The sequence below is a fragment of the Cynocephalus volans genome, chromosome 14 (assembly GCF_027409185.1).
Source record: "Cynocephalus volans isolate mCynVol1 chromosome 14, mCynVol1.pri, whole genome shotgun sequence".
Taxonomy (NCBI): Eukaryota; Metazoa; Chordata; class Mammalia; order Dermoptera; family Cynocephalidae; genus Cynocephalus; species Cynocephalus volans.
The window spans coordinates 25,738,455-25,749,994 of NC_084473.1; positions in this window are offsets into that span (position 1 = coordinate 25,738,455).

Consider the following 11,540-nt stretch of genomic DNA (forward strand, 5'->3'; position numbering starts at 1 on the left):
CTCCAACCTTTGTCTTCCTAACCCCACAAGGCTGCCAAATGCATAGCTAATTTCTCAGCTACCCTTTTAGGACTGGCAAACACCCCTATGAGAAAATGTTGAGCCTAATCTGCTATTAAACCCATCTCTAGATCTCCATCCTTTCTTTGATCTCAGATCAGCAATTACTAACAAATAATCACTACTTTGTTAGCAATTTTATGCTTTTAAGAAAAATATATTTGTCCAACTTTTTCAGTTTTCTTAAGTTGGAGAGAGGTCTGAATGACTTAGTCCACCATTATTGGAAGTTGAAGTCTGATGTGTCTCTTGATTTTCATATACTCATCATTACTTTAGTATGTTCTTATTACCAGTAAAATAAAACAAAAATAATTAAAATGTGTTCACTATCAAATATAACACATGCTGTCATATGTAACAGTCAAGACTCAGTTGCAAGTTTGGAAAGCCCAACTCAAACTGACTTAAGAGGAGAAGGCTCACATCACTGAAGAGTCCCGAGGTATTTCTGGTTTAACCACAGCCAAATCCCAGGGGTTTAACAATGACATAAAGATTTGGTCTTTCTCTCCACCCTTGGCTTTGCTGCTTCTGTTAGTGTCACTCTTAGGCAGGCCTTCGGAAACTGTGACTATGTTATGTTACATTGCAAAAAGGTGTTAAGGGTGCTAATCAGCTGACATTAAAATAGATTACCCTAGACTATTTGGGTGGACCCAATGTAATCACAAGGGCCATTAAAAGTGGAAGAGGGAAACAGAAGAGAGTCAGAGAGAGATGGCTACAGAACAGTCAGAGAGATGCAACATCTTTGAAGATGGAGGGAGGAGATCACAAACCAAGGAATCTAGGTAGCCTCTAGAAGCTAAAAAAGGCAAGGAAACAGATTTACCCCTACAGCCTCCAGAAAGGAATACGGGCTTGTTGACACTTTGATTTTTAACCCAGTGAAACTTGTGTCTTCTAACCTCCAGAACTGTAAGAATAAATTTGTGTTGTACTGGGGCCGGCCTGCGGCTCACTCGGGAGAGTGCGGTGCTGATAACACCAAGGCCATGGGTTCGGATCCCATATAGGGATGGCCAGTTTGCTCACTGGGTGAGCGTGGTGCTGACAACACCAAGTCAAGGGTTAAGATCCCCTTACCGGTCATCTTTAAAAAAAAAAAAAAAAAAATTGTGTTGTACTTAAGCCACGAAGTTTTTGGTAACTTGTTACAGCAGCAATAGAAAACTACAAGTGGTTTCCCAGGGAAATGTGAAGCATTCTCAACAGGTAAGAGAATGTACATTGGGCAGGCAAACACGTCTACTGTACCATGTTTTTTTTTTACTATACCATGTTAAGCACTGTATCACAAAAATTTTTTAAAGCCAAATGACAACTACATTTTCATTGTGATAGACTTTTGAGCAACATTAATGTTTTCTTTTTTTCTTACACACTTTGAATTTATTTCTATGTTGTTTCCAGGAATTGAAAAAACTCCTTCATTTAAAAAAAATTTCCCAGTATAACATACATACCAAAAAGTACACAAATCACAATTTTATAGCTCAGTTCATTACAAAGTAAAACCAATGTAACTAGTACCCAGCAAGAATCAGACATCCCCAGCATCCCGTAAGCCTGCCTTGTGTCTACTTCTCGTCAATACGTACCTTGCCAAGGATAATTGTTATACTGACTTTTGATACCACAGGTTAGTTTTGACTGTTGTGTTAAATGGAATCATATATATTCTTTTGTGTCTTTCACTCAACATGTTGATGAAATTTATATTTTCTCATGTGTTTATAGGTGTTAATTCTCACTGCAGTATAGGGTTCCATTGTGTGGATATACCTAAATTTATGTATTTCTATTTTATTGGACAGGTGAGTAGTTTAAGTCTGGGGATAATACAAATATTGGCCATTAATCTTTGCCTAAAAGAAAATATGAAATTTGGAGATGCAATTCGTTGTAAAGTTTTTGTAAATGTTCCAACTATGTGAAGGAAACCAACTTCCAATGAAAGTTTTTTTAATTGTGTAATCCCATGAATATGTATTTTGCGCACTTTTCTGAGAAGGGCCATGACTTTCATGAAATCCTAAGGTCCACCACCCATAGACAATTATGACCCGCATTCCAGAATTATATGAATTATTTTGGCTCCTGTCTCACATTAGTATCCTTAGTAAGTATATTGCAATTTTTTTGCATAGATTTTTTTTTTAAATTTTATTTTGTCGATATACATTGTGGCTGATTATTGCTCCCCATCACCAAAACCTTCCTCCCTTCTCCCCCCCCAACAATGTCCTTTCTGTTTGCTTGTTGTATCAACTTCAAGTAATTGTGGTTGTTATATCTTCTCCCCCCCCCCCCCGGTTTATTATTTGTGTGTGTGTGTGTGTGTGTGTGTGTGTGTGTGTGTGTGTGTGTGTGTGTGTGTGTGAATTTATATTTTAATTTTTAGCTCCCACCAATAAGTCAGAACATGTGGTATTTCTCTTTCTGTGCCTGACTTGTTTCACTTAATATAATTCTCTCAAGGAACATCCATGTTGTTGCAAATGGCAGTATTTCATTCGTTTTTATAGCTGAGTAGTATTCCATTGTGTAGATGTACCACATTTTCCATATCCACTCATCTGATGATGGACATTTGGGCTGGTTCCAACTCTTGGCTATTGTAAAGAGTGCTGCGATAAACATTGGGAAACAGGTATACCTTCGACTTGATGATTTCCATTCCTCTGGGTATATTCCCAACAGTGGGATAGCTGGGTCGTATGGTAGATCTATCTGCAATTGTTTGAGGAACCTCCATACCATTTTCCATAGAGGCTGCACCATTTTGCAGTCCCACCAACAATGTATGAGAGTTCCTTTTTCTCCGCAACCTCGCCAGCATTTATCATTCAGGGTCTTTCGGATTTTAGCCATCCTAACTGGGGTTAGATGGTATCTCAGTGTGGTTTTGATTTGCATTTCCCGGATGCTGAGTGATGTTGAGCATTTTTTCATATGTCTGTTGGCCATTTGAATATCTTCCTTAGAGAAATGCCTACTTAGCTCTTTTGCCCATTTTTTAATTGGGTTGCTTGTTTTCTTCTTGTAAAGTTGTTTGAGTTCCTTATATATTCTGGATATTAATCCTTTGTATAGATTTTTTTTTTTAAATGTTTAACAAAGTCAATTTGACACATTATTTATGGAATATTTGCCTCTGTTACTGCAGTTCTTCGTCTCACAGAACATCCTTCCACCTGCGTAAGAGAGTAATAATAACACCTTACATTACTACAGCTTTTAATGCTCTTTCAGCATCTGATTTGGTGCTCACAACTGCAGACAACACATCATTTATATAAGACAGATGTGGAACTCAGAGACAATGACTGGATTGAAAAATCAACTTCCTCTTGAAGGAGCAGCCAAAGGATTTTGATTGAGGATTTGTCCCCTCCCCTCCTCACACTGGGCCAATATTTCTACCCCAACTGACACCAAAAGGGGAGAAGTAGATTCCTAATTGTTTCTAGGATCAATTTAAGTTCCTTCCTTTTCTGCAAACTCAGTATTGCAAACCCTTAAATCCATGCCCCCTACATGCTGTCTACTCTGCATTTACCAGTGTCCTGCCTGACTCACTTCTATTTGGTTTGACCCACCAAATCCAGTTGGTACATTAAAAAAAAATCTTTATCCATCCATCCCAGAGAGCCACAGAGTCCTCAGCTGGGCTGGAGCCCCTGGTGTCTCTGGCCCTGGGCTTTGGCACAGGCCGTGGGCAGGGCTGTCTTTAGTTGTGCATGGTCATTGGAACTCTTCCCATGCCTGTGGTGCTGGGGAGCAAGGTTGGGTTTCCCTCCATTCTCAAGGCAGGAGGTTCCTGGAGAGAGGAGGAGGAGCCCAAGTCTCATCCAGCTGTGGACGGTTTGTGAGGCAGAGGCAGAGAGGCTCAAGTGGGGAGAGGAAAGGGCCTGTGGCACTTTCCAGGATGATACAGATCTAAGGTAATAGGTCTAAAAGTGTTTCATGGGTCATTATTTTGGATAAAAGAGCCCTCAGGTGGTTCCTCATCTGTCCCATCTTGCACAGCGTCTTTATTAAAAATGAAGAAACTGAGCCCCAGAGAGAGGAAAGGGCTTTCTTACAGTCACAGAGCTGGCTAGCGAGCAGCCCTGCTGGACTCAGCTCCTGGAGAATGGAGCTGTCATACTTGTCTCTGTGTTCAAACTTCCTAACCCAGTTCCCAGCTTAAAATAAACACTTATTGAATGAGCCAATGAATGAGTTGTGGCTGGAATGCACATTATCCTATAGACACTGGAGATTTTGAGGTACCATGTCTGGTCATCTATCAGCCTCTGGAAACCCTTCTTAGTCCCAGAGGTTTGAATTAGGCAGGCTTGTTTCAAAATCAGAATATCTAGAACCCAAAGTAACCAAGAGGGTACTGAGGAGATGGGAGCCAGCAGCAATACCTACTTCTTGCTTGCTTGGTCAAGCAAGTCATTCATTACAGAAAACCATATACAGAAGGTCCCAGACCATAGCATGGAAGAAAATAAGAAATACTGTCGAGTGTTCCTTGTTGGGTAAAATGTTAACAGAGAGGGAAGACTGGACACCCAAAGGGAAGCCCACAGCCACTTCTCCTCCCCTCCCCACTCAGTGCCTCCCTAAAGTTTTCTTGAATCCTCGCACACTGTCCCCAGGTGCAACCCCATGGAGTTCTGTGCATTTGCCCGTGCTTGCAGATCTAGTTTGGTACTTTTTGAGTAGTCTTAGAGATGTCTCTCATCTCCTCCACTGGCTTGGAAGGTATCCTGTCCCGCACTTCACTCATGACCTCTCTCCCAGCATGCATTCAGCCACTTCTAATGTCTACCTGGACCATAAACCAGCTCATGGAGAGTCCAGTGTAAACCCTGGCTTGGCAGCTTTGGGTGTGGGACCCTGAGGCTTCCCAACTGGGAGGGGAAGATACCTGGGCCCACAGGTAGGACCTACTCTGCTGATCCCATCAAGTGAGACCAACTAACACCAAGCGAAACAATCAGAAACAACATCAATTCTTACCCAGGACTGTTACAGACGCAGAAATGTTCATCAAAGTACAGATTTCAAAAGCAGCAGAGAGAAGAACCACAGTTGGTCCTCTCTCAGGGAAACCTGCTTCCTGTGATTTGTGTGACTCCCCAGGGACCCAGGCCTGGGTTAGTCCTCCTTCCCACTCCGCAAAAAAATAAAAATAAGAAAACATTTCAATGTATTTAGCATTGAACTCTTAAAAGAAAAACTGAAGACATCCTGAGCACTCCCCTTGCTCTGAAAAGCCACCAAGATTGCACCTCCCGTTGCCACTCAACTCTGACCTCCCTGAGAAGTCGGCTGCACCCACCCTTCTGGGAAGGCCTGAGCCTCTGGGGCCTGCTGGGCATCCCCGGCTCTGCACTTTCTGATCCAGCTTGTGCGGAGTCTGGTGTGTTCTGCAAGTACAAGCAGGGAAGAGTCTTGAGGAAATGCACAGTTCACCTTAAAGTCATCATTCCCAGCTGGTACAGGCTTGGGAGAGTGGGTGGGGGACAGTCTCCCTGGTTCAAGGATACCCAGGAGAAAAACCCTTCAGTGAGGAGGCAGGGACACAAGGGCTGGATAACAGCAGGGTGATGTTCACCATGGCTTTCATGTGAATGACCCAGAACAATAGAGCACAGAGGACATAACATTCCACCGCAGGGCATCCAGGTGAGCCAGGAAGCAAATCCCTGTGACGCAGAGGTCCTGAGCCAGCGCATGTCGATCCTTCCCTCGACAAAGGCTCACAGGGTTCAGGCACATCTCCAACCTGAAGGCTCATGCGAGAAGAACTGGCCCAAGGCTGGGGCCAAGTGGAATTACACTGTCTCTGCCTGGTCCATGGCTTGCTTGCTTTGCTTTACGCTGTACAACTAAACATTCTGAAGTTCTTTAATGAGATAAACTCAGTCACCCTTGGAGAAGTCCTGGGCAGTGTGAGCACAGAAATAAACCCCTAAGTGGAAATGGGATAGGAAGAAAGTACTGATCAGTACTGAGGGAGGAGGCCCTCATTTAGACAAGGTAGGCAAAGGGGTGGCAGAGGCTGAGTTGTGAAGAGTACAGGGTGCTTGTCATGTGGCAAGTCCAAAGTTCGGGGGTCAGAAACAGCTGCTGAAGGTTTCCTGCCCGTAAAGTCTGGAGAGGAGAGAGTACTGGTTTCCTTGGAGAAGTCTACTCACTAGCCAAAGGCATGGGGGGAGACCTAGGCACTTGCTGATATACCTGAGGACCAGAGGAAGCCCATTCCCACGCAGCCACCAACGAGGGCTAAAGGCCATCTGGCACTCACTTCTGGAGAATGGGAATAGCAAGTCGAACCAGAAGAACTGGCCTGGAAGGGGCCTGTGGGCCAAAGGGGACTGGGCAATTTGCCTCTAGGTCCTGAGAGCTTGGTAGCCAGGCTGCCCAGGACAGGGTTCAGAGGGGAGCTCTCGGGTAGAGGCCCTGCTGAAAGGGGATGGTTGGGGAGCAGAGCAAATGTGGGGTACTTACTGAAGTGACCCTGCCTTGCTCTGCCCTTGGTCTAAGGCAGAAAAGAGATCCTGAGTTGTACCCCCCCCCCGGTGGAGTACTGAACACTATAAACTTAGTCCTCCACCAGAAAACTTTAGGTTACAATCTGAGCTCCTCAGACCAAATAGAAATGTAAAAGAATGATATACTGTTAAGTTTAAAAAATGCAAATTGTATGTATTCTATCCTTCAAAAGATGTAAAGATACCCATGCATGCTGACAGACTGAATGAAACATGAAAAATTAAAAGAACTGTGTTAGGCTGAGTATTTCATTTGTTTTCAATTGTAACTTGCTCATACATACGTCTTTACATATTGGAGCCATTATTTCTGTGGACAGATCCCCCAAAGTGGAATTACTAGGCCAGATGAAGTAAAATGTTCTAAAATTTAATAAATATTGCTAGATTATCTTCTCAAAGGCTGTCATGACTCACACTCCTACCAGCGATGCAGGAGAGGAACCTTTCCTTTCAACCTTACCAGCACTAGATGTTATCAGCCTTGTAAATTTTGACCAGCCTAAAGGATAAAAAAAAATGTCTCACTGTTTTATATTTTCCTAACTAGCAGAAGAGTTGCACCTGTGCTTTTTGGCCATTTATATTCCTCCTTTATAAACCCTACATATCCTTTGTCTATTTTGCTATTGAGTCATTACCTTATCTTAATTTATAGAAACTTCTATATATTAGGGATATTAACCTTTATTAAATCAATTAATTTTGGCGGGGAAAATACTTTTTACTTCTGGGAGGAATTTATCTTTATATATGGTATGAGATAGGGATCTAATTTCATTTTCTTCTAGATAGCCAGCAAATTATGCCTGCATCACTTATTAAATAGTGTATTGAGTTTTCTTCTCTCAAATTGAAAGGCCTCCTTTATTATATATTAAGTTCCCATAAATACTTATCTCTGTTTCTGTACACTATCCTTCTATTCGATTTAGCAAAAAACTGGAAACTATCTGAATGGATAACAAATTACGGTATATCCATCTAACAGAATATGGTATATCCATATTATAGGATATAGCTAGTGAAAGCAGCAAGTAAAATTATTCATCTGGAGGGACTTTCATGACACAGTAAGTGGAAAGGGCAAATTGAGAAGCAGTATGGTCATATGTGTGACACGTGGTATTGTTTTTTTAAAAGAGAGAGTAGAACCATCATATGTGGAAGCACAACTCTGTGACTATCCTAAAAACCACTGAACTGTGCACTTTGAGTGAACTGCATAGAATGTGAATTATATCTCAATAAAGCTGTTATTTAAAAAATCCTCACACTGACCAGCCATCAAAAAATAAATAAATAAAATTTTAAAAATTAAATATTTTTAAATTTGTGTTTGTACATGTTTGCGAGGATATAGACAGAAGTGTGGGAAGGTACACCCCAAACCTGTAATACTGGGGTGGGGTCAGGAAAGGAAGGGAAGATTATTAACTCTTTCTTTATGCGATTCTGTGTTGTTCAATATATTGCAAAGAGAATGTTAATTTTGTAATTTTCAAAATACACTTTCATAATATTGTAATATCTTTTCAATAAAAAAATAATTAGACTCAGGCCTCAAAATTTGTATTTTTAAATCCCTGCTAATAATAGTTATTGTTATTGTCTAAACTGTTTGCTGAGAATATACAATTGGTTACAAATCCCCCACCTGTTGAGGACTCCAAGAAATGGATCCAGAGAGCACCAAACGCTGCTCCATCTGGGAGAGAACCAGGAGAGGTTCACAGCGGGGCATGTGCCTGCACTGAGGAGCACTCACAGGGCGCTCTCAGCACGCGTTCCCTGGTTCTCCCATAGGCCTGGGTCCCCACTGGAGTCCCTCCCCACTGGAGTGCCTCCCAGCCTCCCAGTGCCATTAACCACATTCCACAGCCAAGGAAATGGAAGCTCAGGGAGAGTAGTGAACTCCTGAGCAGAGGATCACCTGACTGGGGTCAAGGGGGCTTTGCAGGAGTGAGGTGGTGGGAATGCTGCTTAGTTGGTCCTGCCATAGGAATGGGGGCTGACCAGCCAGGGCGACCACGGTGGGGAGAGGAGCAACACAGCAAAGAGAGACACAGCATTAGACTGAGATGCGAGCCAGCCCCAAGTCGTGCCCAGGATCCCGGGGGGCCTGGTCCCAGTGTCCTTGTATTGAAGTGAGCAGTACTGAAGCCATGTTGAGACCTAAAACTGTCTGGGCTTCAGGGAGGGGTGGGGGGGATTTTTTAAAAGACGGCTTTTTTTCCTCTCCACTCTTTCTTCCCATCCCCTGACTTTCTTATCTTGCTTGGACTTCATGTTGTCGGGAAAGTGCCTGGCACCCAGTAAGTGGTAGCGGCTGTTACCATCACTGCTCTGCAGTAATCCCACTCGGGCAGGTTGGGTAGCAGAGCTGGGTCATGAATGCAGCCAGCAGACCCAAGTCGTGGGAATAACTACCAGGAATGAACATGCTGGTACCAGGTGAGGAACACGGTGACATAAACAGGGTGTCAGCCCTCGAATCACCTTCACAGGGAGCCCTGGGCCCTATATCAGGCTCCTGTGTGATGATGGCTCAGAGAGAAGCAGAAATAATAAGTGGGCCAGTCTTGGGGTCAGGACTTGGTGGGGCTCAGGGGTTTCCCAAAGGTTGTCACCAGCCATTGAGTAAAATTGGTCACCCTCAGTTCCAAAGCAGGAGGACTAATATGCCATGTCATCTTGAATTTATTTGGTGCTTTTCTGTCAAGGAGATAAAAGCACTTTGAAATATTCCTCTAAACTTTTCTGAGAAAAAACCAGTGAGGAAAAACCATTCATCTATAAACTATCCTTGATATTGGTCACAATCTCTGAAAATTTATCATTTTCTGATTTCCAAAAGGTTTTGGAACATATCCTCAGTGGCACCCTGGGAAGCAGACAGGTGGGATTAACCCCGTTTTACAGACTGGTAAGGGGGAACCCTGGGAGTATAAGATCCTCTCCCAAGTGAGTGCTTGCCCATCACAGACCTCCGCATCTCACTCAGTTTTAGGGGGTCAGAGGAGGTGAGGTCCAAGTTTGCACTTTCTTGACTGGAAAGTAGGAATTGGGTAGGCAAAGCAGGAGGCAGTTGCCTTCCAGACAGCCAAAACTCAGAGGTGGGGAAGTAGAGAAACAGAGTTGTTGTTGTTGTTGTTGGTGGTGGTGGTGGTGGTGGTGGTGTGTGTGTGTGTGTTTCAGAAGCGAATGTAGAGATTATGACAGATATCCAAAGACATTTGAATTAGGGGTCGAGAAGAAATATAGAGATCTAGAGAAGGAAACAGAAGTGTTACAAATAAAAATGAAATGGGGTAGTGTCTGAGAAACCTTGGGAGGAGAGAGCACCTCTATTATTAAAGGAAGCTTGAACACTAGCTAGTCTAGTTAGTCTTCTATTCTGTATAGTTTTGGTGAGGGAGGGGCCTGGTAGCTACTTCAGCTCTTCCCTTATCAAAATCTGTAAGCTAAAAAGAATCAGTGGCTCATTCACACTCAAGTGTAAAAGACTGATCATAATTTTTTAATGCTATTTTGAGGATCCCCATACCAGCAAGCTGCAAAAAAAATTAAAATAAAAAATGCTGTGTTGAGAAGTGGTTAAGAGGAGTCAAAACCTTGGCCCTAAGGAATTTGTCTTGCTTCAGGCATCAGTCGGTAAGTACATGGGGAGGGACAGGGGGTCTTCTCAAGTTTTTTAAAATCACTCTGACGTACATAATGAGGCCAATCCAGAAAAGGGCCAAGTAAAACTGGAAGCTATGGTGTCTCAGGAGTTCCTGAACCTCTCAACACAAGCTAAAAGTCGAGGTGACATCACACCTGCTTAGCCGCTTAACCTGCTCCAAAATCCAAACACTCAGACAATGTTGCACAACCTGAACCGCTTCCTGAGATGACTTCTCCAGGGGAGCACAGGGTTCAAAGTCAGGCAGACCTCAGCCTGAAACCCAGCTCCCCCACTCACTTGCTATGCAACCTTTAGGTTGGTAATTTAAACTCTCTGAGCTTCAATTCTCTCATCTGAAAATCTAATCAGATCATTAAAAGGACTAAATTAGTTAGTGTTTGTAAAGCTCTTAGCATACCACCTGGCACCTCACTCAATAAGTGGCGGGCACTATTTTTACTAGAAACCAAAATATATCCCAGCTCCACCTACCCCCCCCCCACCACACACAAACTCCAAGCTTTAGCCTTGGCAGCCCCTCTGCTGCTGGGAGGGCAGAGATGCCACTTTAGGAGTCACATGCAAGGGGAGAGCGTGTGACAGCAGAGACAGTCCATCTAATGCCAAGGAGAGATGGAGAATTACTTGCTTGAGAGGGAATACCACCCCAGGCACTAGCCAAGACCAACAGAATCAGCAGAGAAGGGCTTGCCTCCTCCCCAGAGATGTGGGGCTGGGTGAAGGCTGGTCTGGCTTCTCCTTTACGCACAGGCTGAGCCCCTGCAGCCCTTCCCATGGGAGGAGCTAGATATTTCTCTCCACCCTGGTGCTTTCAGGGACTACACCAGGCCCGGGCTCCCTCCTTTTCCCACCCTACCCATGCTTCCAGCTCTGCTGCAGGTCTGAACTTTGGCCACAAGAGCCTCACTCCCGGTCTCATGCCCAATGTGGTACCCCAGGGCTCTGAACCACAGATCACTTCATGGAGAACCATGCTTCCCAAAGTTATTTTTTCTATGCTCCAGGGATTCAGGAGTCATTACGAATAGGAATTGAACAGGGGCTTTTTTGAATTCATTATCAGTAACTGTAGCCAAATCAATAAGATTCTCCCCTGGTCACAAGGACAGGACAGGACTCACCCCTGGGTCAGGGACTTGCAGAGGCTTTTTCTTCATGACTTGCTTTCTGTTGTTGGTTTCATGCCCTAGTTTCATTTTATTTTAGTGAATTTGAGTTGGGAGTAGATTGAAACT